The sequence below is a fragment of the Trematomus bernacchii genome, unplaced genomic scaffold, assembly GCF_902827165.1.
Source record: "Trematomus bernacchii unplaced genomic scaffold, fTreBer1.1, whole genome shotgun sequence".
Classification (NCBI taxonomy): domain Eukaryota; kingdom Metazoa; phylum Chordata; class Actinopteri; order Perciformes; family Nototheniidae; genus Trematomus; species Trematomus bernacchii.
This window is the reverse complement of record NW_022987803.1, coordinates 7,300,388-7,316,345: the sequence shown is the minus strand read 5'-3', so window position 1 is coordinate 7,316,345 and position 15,958 is coordinate 7,300,388. Positions and strand designations below refer to the sequence as shown.

Genomic DNA, 15,958 nt, shown 5'->3' with positions numbered 1-15,958 from the left:
AAAAAGAGGGAAAATAACTTTAAAAGCTTGAAAGGTATGCATCTGTCAGTTAAATGTGCATCTGTCACAGTCTAGACACTTTTTACATACTTATAGATGATCAATCTTACAATTTAAGATCTATGATTAATAATATAATATTACAATATTTTCCCAATTTAAAATGTAGCCTATAGTTTATAACAACAATATTTACAGGATTCCTCTGGTATATCTATTGTTAAAACGTTTGTCAAGTAAAGAGAGATCATATTTATTTATATGTATTTAGCCTACAACAGCTTAGTGTTGAACATGAATGCAGTGTATTTTACCAGACAGTAGATGGAGACAAATGCAAAAACAATTCTTATTTTATTATAGTATCATTGTAAATATGGTTTTTCCATTAAGTCTATGGGTTTTACCAAAATGTCCTCTCTTCAGGACTTTTGGCACAACTAGTTAGGTATATACTGCATATATGATTAGGCTATAAAGAGTTTGAATCAATGCAAACATTAACAACTCCTCCAATTTCATGTTATGAATGAATTATAATTAAATAAAGGTAAACCTAAACGTCACGTTAAAAATAATGAATCCCTATTATGAGAATATAGTGTGATTTACCCATAGTAGTAGTTGGTAGTGGATAATAACCACTTTACTCTCTTGTCCTAATCCCGCCCTCGCTTTAATCTCCAGGCTGTCAGGTTAGATGTGTTTTCTCCTCCCTGCAGCCTCCGGAAATCTCACAACTCCAACGTGTTGATGTTAAGTAGTTATGTGCAATTACCGGAGGAAACCATGCAGTATACTGTAGTTAGGCTTGTTTTTTTCTTCAGAGACCTGCGACTCCAGAGGGACAACAGGTGTGTGTCGATACAAACAGGTGAGCTGAGCTGATGTCTCTTCTTTTCTTTTTCTTACTTCCTACACATCATAGACTACCTTGCATTGTATTCACTTTGTCACGCATTATGGCAAATCAAAGGTTATTTGATCAACTTTGCCTGTGTTGACATGTCTGTGTAAAATGTGTGTTTTAAGTCTGAATTCTGCAAGCAATACAGTTTGTTTGTCGCAAAATCAACGGGTCATTTAGGAAAATATCATTTCATGCTTATGTATTATTTCTTTATGGGTTAAAATGCACTCCCAGGACTGTTGCACAAGATTTTAATTCACCACATGAGAAAACACCAACTTGTTTTTCCAATATCAACTCAAAAATCCCAAGGATTAAAAAAGTTTAGGTAATCAGAATCAGAGGAATGATGAGGGGGGAAATGACCATTATCACACAGAGGAGATACAGTAGCTGTTTTCAGTTGCAGTGTACAGTAACCTCTGATTTCCTTCATATAGTGTGCATATTTAGCTGGGTAAACAATAGCTCACATTCCACTCTCCCTGTGTCATAAGAAGAGGATAGTATTACAGGTTTGACTACATACCTGCTTTACCTACACGCAGGGGCGGATCTAGACAAATATTCATGGAGTGGCAAGAGGGGGGCAGGAGATTTTGAGGGGTGGCATCCCCTGGCAGAAGTATATGCTGATTTAATCGCAGTCAACTCAATCAATGTTAACTTGGAAAGCCACACTATTGATATTTTAACTCAATAACATCAGGTGACATTATTGTGGCACAACAGTGAATCCTTAAATATAAATATATAAGGTGACAGACATAATTTAATGAATTTTAACTGAACAATAACAAATAAAAGACCAGCAGGAGTACCAAATCTATGCAGACTGCTGCAATAAGTACATTAATTAACTGTCTCGTCGATGTTTGTCTGAATTAATATGATATTAACAATCATATTATTCCTATCAGCTGTCAATCACTGTTATGATTCACATATTCATTTATTATTCAATAAACTATATTTTTTGGAGGAGTTCATGATGAATGTTCCTCAAGATGCTTGCTCAACCTCCTTCAAATTTGAATGACTATCATATATCAAAATTCAAAAGATTCAAAGGAACAGTTCAGCGCCCCACGACTTTATTGCAAACAGTTACAACCTTGACTTTACATCAGAAAGAACAAACATTAAAGAAGTGACTAACTGCATCAATTAGGGTTAAAAAAACGTGTATTCAGCTAAAACATACACATCGCTTCAGTTATTATCCAGTGGAAAGTCCTTACCTACTGGCCTAGTTAAATCCTTTGTGCCTGTAGCCATCAGGCTGCACAACAAGGGGTCAACAATGTTACTGGACATAAATACACACTGTTTCCATACATCCATGCAAATGTAATATGTATGACCCAATATGTATAGATGTTCATTTTCATTTTCATTAATTTCTTACTTCATAGTTTATATGACCCAATGTGTAGCTATATATGCTCATTTTTATTTTTATTTTTAATTCATTTCTTATTTCATAGTTTTTCATCATTTTTATTTTTATCTTTGATTTTATTAATCTGTGTGAATCTGTGCTGTCCTGTTTTTTATTCTTACCCTGTTGCTGTTTGAACTACTGAATTCAGTGGCGTAACTATCGACGGTGCAATATTTCTTTTTAATTGATCTTTTTTGGGGCCCCAATGGCATTGACCGGTTCACGCAGTCTTCAAAGTAACCAAGCATCCTAAATTAATTTGTAATTTGTTTGTCCAATGACCTTGCTCCCTTTCATGTCATGTGATACCTTGCGTGACAAGCGAACCGTTTAATCAACCTGTACTGTAGCTGAAGCAGCAAGTTCGGTAGCATTATAACAAATGTAATAGCTTGCATTTATAATGTACAGCAAACACAAGCACAAGAGCAGCGCTCAAAACAGAAAGGACAAGAGAAAACAAGGAGATGTAACAGCTAAACTGACAAAATTAGACCGTTTTTTTTGTCATACTCGAAATCGAGCGCTAACGTTAGCAATGTTGATGTGCAGCGGCAGCCGGAGGCTAACGATAGCTCACCACCATCATTGCCATCTAGCTCCACAAGTGAAGCTGTATCCGTGGCCGTGGCTGTGCAACCTTCTTCTCCAGCCAGCCAGGAGGAGAGGCTGGATTTGGCTGTGCCCGGCGGGGGTCCACCAGTTCCCCCAAGGGCCCCAACCGATAGGGGACTCTTTGGCGCTATTGAGACCCCCGACGCCAAGATCAAAAGCTATATTATAGCAACCAGTCTATGTAGGCCTACCGGCCCATTCCCCAGAGACAAACATCAAGGAAACAGGTTCAATCCTCTTCTTAGTTCGCTGTGCCGTTGTCAGGCTGTGGTGGTCTGAGGCCAGGGCAGGCTGTTGTTGATAGCCTATACATGTGGCGCTTCTGAGTGGTTGTGCATGTCCGTGCGTATGTGAGCACATCAGCGTGCGCTTATGTTTGGGGGCGATGGGGGGGGGGGCAAAACAATATTTGTACCGGGGCCAATCACAACCTTGTTACGCCACTGACTGAATTTCCCCACAGGGATTAATAAAGGTCCGTTTTATCTTAAATCAAAGTGGTTAGTTTTTTTTGGCTGGTGTTTTACACACCGTCTTATTTGACTTTCTCAGGACATAAAACTCTTTTTTGAGGGCAGACCCCCACAAAGAAAAATAAATATATACACACATAGGCCTACTGGTCATAATTTTAACAGTTTTTTATGATCATCCATTCCGTGAGCAGAGCATCAAGTTGGCATGCCTATAACGGCCCGTCCACACGGCGGCTTGCGTTGAAGCTTCAACGCTTCTGCCCATTCACTTTGAATGGGGTGACGTCACACTTTGCCCAACTGCATTGTGGGAGCGTCGCTTCGCTTTGCTCGCGTTGCTCGCTTCAAAAGTTGAGCAATGTTCAACTTTTGAAGCTTCGACGGAAGCGTCAGCCAATCAAATCATATGCCAGTACAAGCTCTAGCCAATGAAACCGCATGCTTGTGTGTCCGGGGCGGAAGATTCATGTGATTGGTTGTTGGTCGAGCTTCAGACACGCCCGCCGGCAAGCTTCAACGCACGCCACCGTGTGGACGCTGCGTAACAGCTGAATGCGGCGATTACCATGTTGTTCAGCAAAACGCCTCACAAACTGATTAAGATCCAAAGCTTTAGTGCGTTTTGATTCAATGCTGAGTACAGCCAAACTTGACAGTCTCTTCTCTGTCATTGTAGACCGCAAATACCTCATTCCTTCCGTCTACTTGGGTCCGAATCGGTCCGAATGCTTCTCGCTTTGCGCCGTCCCGTTCAAATGAAATCGCCGTCAATCATATTTTTCCACGCTCGTGCCAGGGAGCGTGTGTGTGGAGGGGTTACGGCCCGTCCACACGGCAGCATGCGTTGAAGCTTCAACGCTTCTGCCCATTCACTTTGAATGGGGTGACGTCACGCTTTGCCGAACTGCATTGTGGTTCCGTCGCTTCGCTTTGCTCGCGTTGCTCGCTTCAAAAGTTGAGCAATGTTCAACTTTTGAAGCTTTGACGGAAGCGTCAGCCAATCAAATCATATGCCAGTACAAGCTCTAGCCAATCAAACCACGTGCTTGTGTGTCCGGGGCGGGAGATTCATGTGATTGGTTGTTGGTCGAGTTTCAGACACGCCCACCGGCAAGCTTCAATGCACGCCGCCGTGTGGACACTGCGTTACCCCTAGATTCCACCGGGTCCGTCTGCGTCGCGTTACGGCCGCGTTACGGCCGCGTTACGGCCGTGTTACGGCTGCACCGCGGCGTTCGCAAAGATCGCGGCCACTCTAGTCAATAGGCGAGTACTTTTCCCCGTACTTTTCCCGTTTAGTTCCGTTAGTACCCCTTATGTCGCGTTCACATCAAAAAGAGTACTTAGTGCCGGGAACTTTTACCCCCATTTTTAGTGCCTGCTTAGAGGTGGTACTCTCCTGGGGGAAAAAAAGTGCCCCAGTTCTGATTGGCTGGGCGAATTGCAAACCACACCCCGTAAAACTCTGAAATGTTTTGTAGAGCCGCCATTTTATTATCCTCGCATTAGCATTATTAGCATTAGCATTAGCATTCGCCCAGTGCACAAACGCAGAGAGACTAACTTATGGCAACACAAAAGAAAACATGGGAGCGGTGGAGATGAGGAGGTGTCGGCGTTCTGGCGATTTACTCGGAAGGCTTCAGTAGAAGCTGCTGGGAGTCCCAGCTAGTGATGTGTCGGTCGCGAACGAGCTGATTCTTTTGAACGGCTCTTTGGTATGAACGAGGGGAACCGAGTCGTACTTGGTGAGAGCCGTTCTTGTTATCGTTCAATCGTTGGTCCGCACTCACTGCCTGCCAAAATCCACTCGCCTTTTAAAAAGCTTGATTTTGTTCCCTTAACCTGTTAAGCACCAAGCCTGTTTTTCATGTTTCAGGCTCGAAAATGACATGCCCAAAACAAATGACTACAACTTAACTTCTAAAAGGGTTATATGAATAATTTATTTTATCAAAGCAAGGTTACATCTGTGAGTTGGATGTAGAAGTGTCAGAATCAATATAGATGTTTTTTATTTTAAAGAAAATTCCGATTTTACATAGTAAAAAACTGTAAATTATAGTGTCCGTCCAAATATTCTTTTTTACTTATAGTGAAAACTACCCTTGGATGATGGGTTAGTAGACTAAAAGGAATCCAAAGTACAACATATAATAAGTACCCTGTATCAAGATTGATGCAAAACAAGTGACATTTGACCTTTTTAGAGAGGTTTAGCCAAAACCACCCCACCTCTGAGGTGATTTGGGTGAAAATGTTTTTTTTCCCATATCTCTGGCCCCCCTTGGTCGATTTTGATGGTTGACACCTCTTTCTGACCGTTAGAGCCAATAGAATCGAAGGGGGAGGCCCCCACACACACTCGTTGTGAAAACAAACGGTGGGGGCTTCGCGCATGTAATTTTGTAGCAGAGTGGACCGATCTCTCGCTCTGACATTTGGAAACGAAAAAGCAGTTTTATTGCTTATGGATTATCAGAAATAATTTCAAAGAGGACAAAGACACATTGGATTAACCTATGGATTAACTGCAGCATCGTCTTTTTTATCGTTTTAATGCCATTGAAGACCAGTTTTGACCAAGGTAAGCCATGTTAGCGTTTCTAGCTACCTAGCTCCACATGTTATGATGTACGCTTTCGTTTATAGCGTCGCAAATGTTTATCACTGAGTGTTGAGGTGGGCACCCCCAGATTCTGTGTCTCCAGGAGATGCAAAACGAGGGGTTGGCTGTGCATCTAGGATAAGTAATAAGGGAGTTATGAGTGAGTTTAGGTGCAGTTTTAGGTTAAATCTTTTCGCTCGTGGCTAATTCAGAGGCTGAGTGTTAGCATTGTGGGTTTTTTTTGATTTTTTTTTTTAAAAAGATCAGTTAGCTGAGTTTCTTCCCGTTACATGGATATAAAACATTCATAGTTTATTAAATATTAAGATTCCTTAGACGTTGTTTCCTGCAAATGACGCGTTTATCCGCCCGGTACCGGGGGGCGGTGCGTAACAGGTTAAGTATTCTGTGAAGACCCGCCCCTACTCTGATTGGTAGGTTTCAGCACGAGGAGTGAGATGGGGTGGGTCTTAACGGAATACGCGCGAGAGAGAAGTCATAACAAGTGGTACAGGACAGGTAGACAACGTGTTTTTCGGATGGAAAATTAGCCAAACGCGAAAACGCAGCAGCATTTGGATGCACTTCATCCAAAGCCCAGGCAGTGATAAAGCGCACCATTTGTAAAGGCAAAATATCCTTTAAAGCAGGGTCAACAAATAATCTCCATCGCCACTTAAAAACACAGTAGGCCTATCTAATATTAAGAGTTACGTGAATTTAATTCAAGGCAAGGCAACTTTATTTACTTAATCCTTAGATCAGTGGTTCCCAAACGGTGTGCCGCGGCACACTGGTGTGCCGTGAGGCAAGTCCGGGTGTGCCGTGGGATTTTGTGACAACCATACGTTATTATTGCAATATACAACTACACAAAAATAATTATTTTTTAATTTACTATATCAGTACTTTGTATGCACTCATTTCATAATACAGAGGCAAACTCTATACCTAAAAACAATTATTTAAAAAAAATCCTCACGGAACCCCATATTTCGCAGGTAACGCAGTTGCAGGTGGGAATTATATGACCGTGACACACCGAAGGCTGAAGGACAACATTAAAACAGAGAAACACGCAAGAGGGAAAATGGAGCGCTTTCTTGTGCGGAGAAAACCCTCCACCGAAAGAAAAGAGGAAAAAAACTGTCAGCAGACAGTATCATGACAGTTACCTGTCTTATGCTGCGTTCACACCGGACGCGATGCGACTATTCGCTTCGCTCTAATCGCTCCTATCGCATCGCTCTAAACGCTGGAGGTTCACCGCGGCTGCCAGCTGTGTTTACTCGCATCATTCAAACAAGACGCGCTGGCTCGGGAGCTACAACTACAACAAATGAACATATTTTACCGTGATTAAATTGTAATACACGTTTCTAAATGATGCCGAAGTAACAACATACTGATACCGGTTAGTAACAACCATGAATTAATGCTTTGACAAGTCTGCAGACAAGACGGCTGGCAAAACACCTTTTAAAATGCTTGTTTTCTGAATGAAGATCGGGTCAACCAGGCTAAGCTAACGTTGTATATGCTCATTCCACACTCATAACAACGGCCTACAGACATAAATAAGCAGCGACTGTATTCACCATGACACAGACAGTCTGTGGTTTGTACTTGTTTAACTTTTGTCCAGTTTCTGAACGGATATGAGGAGCTGTGAGCTCTGTGTGCTAACTGCTAACAGCTAACGGCTGATGTTGTGTGGTTGAACGTCAGTGACGGCGGCTGAGATCCTCACCGCTGATTGGCTTCCGCGAGAACGCGTCACGTGAATTTGACGCTCGAGTTGAAAAAATTGAACTCTCGCGTTTAACGCGGCACCGTTCAATCGCCTCAATCGTGTGATTCGCGCTGCGTCCACCGCTTCATGCGCGCCGTCGGAGCGAATTCGCGTCTGTCCACGTCTCTGCATTGACTTTACATGTAATCGTGCCGCCCCCAAACGTCGCATCGCGTCCGGTGTGAACACAGCATTATGGCTTCAGTTGGACCGGGGATGGCAACAATCCTCAACCCGAGTGCGTCGTCTGTCGGGAGAAGTTAGCTAATGCGAACATGGTTCCAAGCAAGCTGAAGAGGCACTTGGAAACCAAACATCCCTTCCATGTTCAGAGAAACTTGGCCTACTTCATAAGAGCGCGGGATCTGAACCAGAGGCAGCAAGACCGTTTGTTGGATTGTGTGAAAGTGTCTGAAAAGGCAATGGAGGCTAGTTACATGCTAGCGGAGCTCATTGCAAAGCAGAAGAAACCTCACACAATAGCGGAGACACTCATCCTCCCCGCTTGCAAAAAAATTGTAGGTATCATGCTGGGTCCAGATGCCGCAAATGAGCTATCCAAAGTGCCGTCGTCTGATAATACCATCAAAAGAAGAATCGACGACATGTCAGAAGATATTGAGCAACATTTGACAGAGAAACTGCAGGCGAGCGGCATGAAGAACAACAGGAGGTCACGGCTCTGTTGAACAGGACTTGCGAGTGGCCCTCTCCTCAGTGCCACCAAGGATTAAAAAAATCTGTGCGCCCCGACAGGCACATGTATCTCACTAATTTGTAAGTCGGCAAAAATATTTACAATAGCACATGTTTCTATGCTGATTGCTGAAATGTTATATTTATAATTTGTAGTTCAGGACCATGGACAGTGCAGCTTCCTTGCATTGACAGTTCTCTGTGCTGAATTTCTGCTGAGTTTCCTTTGCCTCATTTTTTATTGTGTGACCTGTCTGGTTTAAATGAGTGTGTTGCTGCTTTGATGAAGCCTAATTTCATAAAGTTTCAAATTAATTTGAAATATTTTGTTAATAAATATTTCATGAGTAATATAGTTGTCTTTGTCACATTTTATTTGGCATTAGTAAATAATTATGCACATTTACAGATATTTTACATGATATGAGTGATAACACGTGTTATACGGGCTATTTTGCACAATAGGTGTGCCTTGAGATTTTTTTTTGTCCTTTGGTGTGCCTTGGGCACAAAAAGTTTGGGAACCACTACCTTAGATGCACGAGTCACTGGACCCTACACTCTTCCATAAGTGGGTCTAAAAGGACCCGTATTAGAATAATATGTGTTTTTATGCAATTTTTGTTATTTTGGTTAAGAAAAATCTCTTGTATAATATTTAGTATTATATTTTGGTTCACACTAAAAATATTTTATATTTAATTTTTCACTATTTATAATTTTAGAAATGTCTTTTACATTTTTGAAAAAAAACGTTTTCCCATAGGATTCCATAGAAAATGCATGCGGGTCAGTTTTGACCCACTTATGGAAGCTTGGGGTACTAATACAAAAACTACAATTTCTTAAAATGTAAATTAAAAATGTGAATGGCATGATATCCAAAACATGTTTTTTGAGGAATAGCTGGAATATGAAATGAAACATTTTTTTAATTACAAAGATACTTCAAGAACACCACCTCACCGGGTCCAAAAAGACCCACTTATGGAAGCTTGGGGTAGTAATACAAAAACAAAAATGTCTTAAAATGTAAATTCAAAATGAGAATGGCATGATATCCAAAACATGTTTTTTGAGGAATAGCTGGAATATGAAATGATAAAAAAATGTAATTACAAAGATACTTCAAGAAAACCACCTCACCGGGCCCAAAAATACCCACTTTTGCATATGGCGCGTTTCCACTACACGGCCTCGCTCGGCCTCGCTCGGTATGGCTAGGCCTCGTTAGGACTGGCTCACTTTATGGCGCATTTCCATTACAGTTTAGGAACTGGGGTAGTATCTATAGTAACGCAGTGTAGGCGGAGCCGTGACGTCATCTTCAATGAGAACCCCAGAAAAACAACACAGCCGTTAGCTGTTAGCACTCAGAGCTCACAGCTCCTCATATATGTTCAGAAACTAGACAAAAGTTAAACAAGTACAAACCACAGACTGCCTGTGTCATGGCGAATACAGTCGCTGCTTTATTTATGTCTGTATAGGCCGTTGTTGTGAGTGTGGACGGTCGGAGCATATACTGCGTTAGCTTAGCCAATCTCCATTTAGAAAACACGCATTTTAAAAGGTTTTTCGCCTGCCGTCTGTCTGCAGACTTGTCAAAGCATTAATTCATGGTTTTTACTAACCGGTATCAGTATGTTGTTACTTCGGCATCATTTTGAAACGTGTATTACAATTAAATCACGGTCAAATATGTCCATCTTGTTGTAGTTGTAGCCCCCTTGCCAGCGATTCTCTCTTTAGTTTAGCATACTCAGCCCGACTCAGCCTCGTTGTCTCTGGCCCTAGACCCACGATTTTATGAGGCCAGAAAAACTGTGAATTAGGACCCGCCGGCCGGTACTAGGCCAAGTGGAAACGCAACCAAAAACGGGCCGCTGACGTCACAGCCCTCTTAAACCGTGCTCCGCGCTGTAGTGGAAACGCGCCATTATGGCGCGTTTCCACACATAACCCTCCACACATAAGGGTACATACAGAGGGTAAAAGTAATACATTCACTGACATGAATGACATGGATATGGCGCCACCTTGTGTCATGTTTACAATGCAGATTATTGACATTAGGTCTGGCAATACAGTCAATCATTATCCTGGTGATTATTTCGCAGATAAACCTAGTAACCCCGCCCCCTTAAAAAAAAACGGCTCTTTTGAACTGCTCTTTTGAACGACTCTTTTGAAAGGCTCTTTTGAACGGCTCTTTGAAAGGAACGGAGCCATAAGATCCGGCTCCCTTCAAAGAGCCATAATTCCCATCACTAGTCCCAGCAGCTTCTACTGAAGCCAGTCCCCAACTCCGGGGACTTCCGGCCGGGGACTTCGGGTGGCAGTATACGCCGTGAAGTTGTTTGCGGTCTGCCAGTAAACCCAAAGCAGAAGAAGACGAAGTGACGTCAGCGGCTCATTTGCGTAATCTTTCCTCAGGGAACTTATTCCTTATACTTCATTTTATTGTAACAGTCAAACTAGGACTGAGTCAAACAGTGTCAGTTTTATTAAGAACTTATGGTACAAATGACTTGTATTGCAAATAAAGCAGAAAAAAACATGCATTATTTTACTCTTGTACAGAGATTACCGTAAAGGCGCTATTAATTGCGCACTCAAAAATGAATAGCTGCTGATTTGACCAAGCGAACGCGAGAGACGGCTCAGTTGACCGCAGTTATGCAACAGCAACCGAAGCTAAACTGACTATCTTGACTACTTGTTGCTATCCTATTGTGGCATAAGCCTTTTTCTACAGGCACATTTTACCTTTTCATTATGATTCTACATGTGATAGTCGGACATGACAACCTGTGCAGCCCATGTATTGATTCCATCTGATAGCTGCTATAATACAAAACAAAACTTCTTCCTGCTCTCCACAATGATCAATAACAGCGAACGGATGGTCAAAGTAAGGTACAAATAAACAGAATCACACGAAGCCTGGTTAGTGTTGCCTGACTTTATAAAGTGTGTTATTTTTGTATAAGTGTGTGGTTGCGTTCTAGTCACTTTGCTCAGCGTTACTGCTTGTTACAACTTTCACTTTCCGTACTCGCCATAAACTGTTATTATGGCTCAGGTTAATCTCGCCCCCTTCCGACGTGAGCGTGGTTCTTGGTTCTTGCCGGACAGCCAAGTGGGGTCAGCTAAGAACCGGTTTTCGGTGTTTAGAGCCGGCTCCGCTGCGGCTGAAACAGGAAGAACCAGAGCTAAATCAGGCTGTAGCCCGGAACCGGTTTGGTTTATTGGCAGCTTGCAAAGCACTTAAGAGTACTGGGGTGTTTCTCAATCGCGAGTACGCTTGCTTGGTAGCACATGTCTGCCGAGCATCTTGCTTCAGAAGCGAGGCAAGAATACTTCCTGGCATTCGGAAAACGAAGTGTGGAACACGCTAGCAAGTGTGCAGGTGTGCGTCATATGAGAGGCCCCGCCTTACATCTTCCGTCACAGATTTGGGGAAATTGGTCCGTGCGCAAAGCATTGTGGGGATTTTAAGACCGCGGAGTCTACTCATGTGCAGCCTCGATATTTCTCCAAACGGAGTACGCCGGGCTCGGTAGATTTCCAAGTATGCTGGAGATTGGAACAGTACTTCGGCGGCACTCGATGACGTAGTATGCTTGAAATAGTGGCTCTGAAGCAGCTTTACTCGCGATTGAGAAACACCCCTGGAGTGTGAAACAAGAGCGAGAGGCGAAGTCCCTCCCCTTCCGGTTGAGCTCCATGGGACCTTATAGCGAGGCGAAGTCCCTCCCTTTCCGGTGGGACTCATGGGACCTTATTTCGGAAAAAGTTTGTATTGAAGTCAATGGAGAGAGAAAGATTATCTTTCGATCCCGTTTGAATTGTGCCACGAATTACACATATGATGTTTGTCAATTTAAAAGATAATTTTACAAGTCAAAAAAATAAAAATGTGTCGTAAAACTGTGAAGTAACACTTTTTTTGTGTGAAACCGCTCAATGAACTACATCTCCCGTCTCGCACCACACACCAAGACGGCCGTCTGAGGCGAAAAGTATTAAAAGAGGTGAAAATCACTACAAGTCTGGGCATGCAGCGGGTGGATCATCTGCAGTGGGTGGATCATCTGCAGCGGGTGGATCATCTGCAGTGGTTGAATGATCTCGAGCGGCAGACTGTAACTTAGGGTTTGGCCTGTCTGACACCATGGATGGCTCAAAATCATGGAAGATATCTCGGTTATATGGGTTGATCCCTGTGGACCTGAATCCAGAAATGACATTTTGCGGTGTCATTGCTGACAGGAAAGCCTCATTTACACATCCGGCAAGATTGTATATTGAGGCTGTTTTTCCTGGGTTGGATCTCATCCACCCATCGAGAGCTTTATTATAGTAGGTCTTGAATGGACCATACACAGTATTGTCCAGAGGCTGCAAGCGATGGGATGTGTGATGGGATGTGTGAGGTGGAATGGTGAGAACACACTTGCTCTTCGCTATATCGACTGCCCTTAGGGAGATATGAGCCTCATGGATATCAAGGATGATTAGAATGGGATGGTCAGGGGAGCAGTGAGAATGCTGAATGAGATGTTCGAGGAACAAAGTGAAGGTCTCTTCATTGATCCATCCTGATCTGGTGGAGGTACCAATAGATCCTGGAGGTGCTCCTGTGATAAAGTGGTCTTTATATCTAACCCTTGGGAAGATGAACATTGGAGGTGCTGCATTCCCAGCAGCGTTGATCGCACACACAATAGTCACCAGCTCTCCTCTCTCAGCTGATGTGATGGCGCCCACTTGCTTTTTCCCTTTCTCTGTGACAACCTGCTTTGGCTTCTGCACTGTCGTGACACCAGTTTCATCAACATTGTAAATCGTATTTGAAGGGAATGTATGCCTGTAAATCAAAGAGAGGACATTAAATAAACAGATCAGAATAATTAAACCTTACAGGTAGGCTAACGAAAAATAATTTGCAACAAAATAGCAATAAATATATATGAAAATGCGGCTAGTAAACACATGCAATGCACTATTAATGTTATCAAAAGTAAATTCTGTCACCTTTCCATCACTTTGCCCAGATTGCCAAATAATTCCCCCACTGTCGTTTTATTGAAGGCTGTAGCCCTTCCCATGGATGTTGCTTTAGGCATACGGCAGGAAAGATGATGGCGTGCCTTTAAGTTTGTGAACCAATCTCGACCTATAAAAATACAATTTATTTGTTCAAGATAGGCCTACTGTATTTAGCTACACAACATCATTTAGCCTTAGTTGACATACTAAATCATGTTTTCTCTTGAACACCCTACCTGCACAACTAGTCTCCCCCAGTTGTTGGGGACAGGTATGTTGTTTCTGTCTGCCAGTTCAAATGCCAGTTCACAGCATTTCCTTGGAGTAAGGCCATGGAACGTCAGCCAGTTTTTGTATGTGGTCTGCAAGCCCCTTCTCTATCTCCTCTGTGAAGACTGTATTTGCCTGTGCTGTCCCACTGTACCCTACTGTTTTCACTTCCTTTTCCTCTTTCTTTTTAATGTATCTGCGTTGTCCTGTCAATTTCTCTCTCTTTGGCCACTGCTCGAATGGATTTTCCACATTTGACCTCAGCGGCTGCTCTCTTCATCTCCTCAAGGGGTGTTGAGCCCCAGCTTGTCTTTCGGTTGTATGTTCTTGGCATGATGGCTTTTCTACACTGTTTAAAATCGGAAGGAACAACATCTGTTGTTTAATACTATATTAAAATTCAATTTAAGACTGTTTACACTTAACTCATGGTAAGTTGAACCACTGGCTCAACTTACCCCAAGGCCCATGGTTCACTTTACCCCATAGCCACCATTTTAGAAAAAATAGCCTAGCTTAAAAATTCAGAGTCATCTTTAGCTTAATGATTCACATGGTTTTTTACGTTGCTAACACATCAACATATACAATATATGTGTTTAAACCTGGATAATTTTTTTTTTGACATGCACAGGCAATGAGAAATGGGAGGAGCTTGCATAATTTCTGGTCACGTGATTACAACTATAAGGCGTTGCCTGGTTACAGGGGGTGGTTCAATTTACCCACTGGCTCAATTTACCCCCTTCTCCCCTTAGTGTATTTTGCTCCGCTCAACGGTCCGTCACAGCGGCGGAGCTGTGATCCGGAAGAGCTGCGTGTTCTCCGTCAGCAGCAGCTGATCTGGGGCCTCATTTATAACGCCTTGCGTAGGATTGACGTAGGAAGGTTGCTTACGTAGTACAAAGCACAAAAATAGGTACATAAATTTTCCGCCATTTTCCGATTCACAAAACGTTGCGTACCGGCGAGGGAAGTGCGTACGGCACTCCCTACGCCTGTTTCCCTTGATAAATCACAATCGACTCGTAACGCCCATATTTGCCTATACATAGTCAAAGAAACGCCCATTCATTCATTCATTTTGACTGACTGCATGAAGAAGATCGCAGGAAATTACGATAGAACAGCTAAAAAAGACATCTCACACCGTGTCAGATTTTGGTTATTGTGGGGAGGTCGAGATAAATCATATTGTTTGGTGGATGCAGTTTGAACCAGAGTAGCAGCATGGAGGTCGGATCGTCACCAAAATAAATAAATAAGTGGTCCGAAAAAAGTTAATGACAAAACAAATACACATAACCTTCCTCAGGCAGTGTGTTTGTCCCGGGGACAGGAGACACCCCCTTGATGAGAAACTGTAAGAAATGATCGGGGAATCCCTCCGGAGTGGAGTCATGACGACTGGATCTGAATTATTGTGTTGTATTTGGTGGTTTGTGTTCCAGCTGTCGATCAGCAACTATATATACATAATCCACCAGTTAAAGGAAATACAACTAATGGATTGTGTTATATTAGCTGTACAATTTACCACATATGGTGTTCTTAGTTTCCATACCTCCTGTGTTTTACGAGCGACTTATCAAGTCTTGGCAAACGGCATAAAACACGATTAAACGTGATAGTATATAAAACCATGCTCGTATCTGCAACCTATAGAAATGCAAAACGGCGTCAGTTTAGACGTAATTCTGTCCTCCTGCTTACCGCATCATTTATGAGAAAACATTTCATAACATTAACACAACATATTCGAGGTGGTTTTAAATAGCATATCCGTATTTATTTATTTCTCCAAGTTATGTTTTTGTGTGCACTGAGGAGTCTCAAACAGGCGTTTGTTTAATCATTTTAAGATTGGCTTTAATCAATGTTTGAAAATGAATTCTTCATATTTGATAAATGAGAGGTAACATTTTATTTATGGTATTATTTCCACATATTTCTCTCCATTCTTCCTTCTGCCAACGGTGTCGCAGTTTCTCGTCTCTCCCGTTTGTGTGCTTAGTGCGTACGCATGGGTTAGAGTTTGCGTGGAGGACAGCACATTTTCCCGTCAAGTTAATATTTTATAAATCGCAAACAT

At 42.4% G+C, this 15,958-nt stretch overlaps 1 protein-coding gene across 1 annotated transcript in view; it reads left to right on the top strand.

Annotated features, from left to right (window-relative positions):
- The first annotated feature begins 710 nt into the window (after positions 1-710).
- The window catches only part of paqr8 (progestin and adipoQ receptor family member VIII), a 40,107-nt gene continuing 24,859 nt past the window's right edge, over positions 711-15,958 (top strand). The window contains exon 1 of the mRNA XM_034150332.1: positions 711-874. The gene's annotated coding sequence lies outside the window, so the exon portion shown is untranslated. The remainder of the gene's footprint in view (positions 875-15,958) is intronic.